Source organism: Pterocles gutturalis, unplaced genomic scaffold, assembly GCF_000699245.1.
Source record: "Pterocles gutturalis isolate BGI_N339 unplaced genomic scaffold, ASM69924v1 scaffold10182, whole genome shotgun sequence".
In the NCBI taxonomy this organism is placed as follows: Eukaryota; Metazoa; Chordata; class Aves; order Pterocliformes; family Pteroclidae; genus Pterocles; species Pterocles gutturalis.
In genome coordinates this window covers 39,401-40,954 of record NW_010115339.1, presented here as the reverse complement: position 1 = coordinate 40,954, position 1,554 = coordinate 39,401, and positions in this window count along the sequence as shown.

Genomic DNA, 1,554 nt, shown 5'->3' with positions numbered 1-1,554 from the left:
AAGATTTTATATTTATAATTTCTATATTCTTAATGAAAATGTCAAATATCACAAATTAAATACAATTTTGAACAAAATTTTTTATCAAGTGAAAGTAGTTGGAAACACCACTACTGCTAATCCACTACCTCTGCATTTCTAGAGCAGCAATGTGCCTGGGTTATTTTCACATCATTCATTATGTTATTATGATATTCTGAGTTTAATTAAACAACTTCAGTCTTCTATTTCTTGAAAAATCATGGTATTATTGCTACTATTGAAGAATATTGTTATTTATTAATGAAAAGTCCGTATTTACTTTTGAAAACAGTGTTCCACATGGCAAATGACCTTCCTCCCAAGTAAAACATTTTCAGCAGCACTCGAGCAGGTGAGAGGAGTGACTCAGGGTTTTGAGACTGATGAGCAATCCCTGTTAAGTAGCTAGTTAAGAAGAAATGGCTTCATCCCTGGCAGATCTCATTTGGTGGATCCTGGCTATTCAAGGATCATATTAGAATTCTCAAAATGTTAATGGTCAGTTTTACTCATTACTAAAACTAGGAAAATAAACGGTAAAGAAGAAAGAAATTCTGCCGAGAGCTGGTTGTTCAGAGAGTATTTTGATGTAATTTACATATTCATTATCGATTTGCTTAACAGCTAAACTGTGAAATAACTATCAGTAACAAAGCGGATCAGCAAATACCATTTACTTCAAGAAATCCAGGAACTGATGTAGTAACACATTTATTGATCACTTTACCAACTAAAGATACAATTTTATACAGTCGGTCAACAGCAGTAACATACTTTATGGGAAGCTATGCTTTTAAAAACGGTGTTTACAATACAGATTTCACTACAACTTCTCAAGCCAAGCTTTTACAGTACTAATCAAACAACTGCTGTACTTGAACTTTTTCCCTAAAATATCAACAATAATGTTGTAGACAAAGTAGCTTTTCCATTGTTAATGTGGTTTTAGAATTTAACAAGACAGCTTTAAAAGGTTTAAAACATCCATAACATCGTCATTACTTTAACATTCACACTGATAAAGTGATACATTTAATACTTTCTAGGATTAATAAACAGTGTAAAAATATATTGCATATATATATATATAATTTTTTTTTCCTTTTCCTGAAAAAACCTAGTACAAACTAGTAGTATATGATCCCCCCTTCAAGTTTCTTTTACTTATTTTAAAGATTGAATAGTAGTAGTTTTAAATTAACAGAAACAAAGATATGCAAATAGAGAATCACTGTTGTGCTCCCTCATAACCTCTTGTCACGGTCACTAAGCACATTAACCCCTTGGTAAGGGTGGGTCCATTTTTGCTAACACCAGTTAGAATTTTGGCACTGACTGCAGTGGGGATAAGGTTTTGCCCGGAGTGCTTTGCACTGGATGGTGCCTGGACCCCTTCATCAAGTGGTTAAAAATCTTTGCTTAGGATATGTTTTTCTAGTATAGTTAAGATTAAGAAAAAGTTATGCTCAAATTGTTCATTTGCAATAATGAAAAAAAAAAAGGTTCAGTGTTAAATTAGTAAAAAAAAAAAAA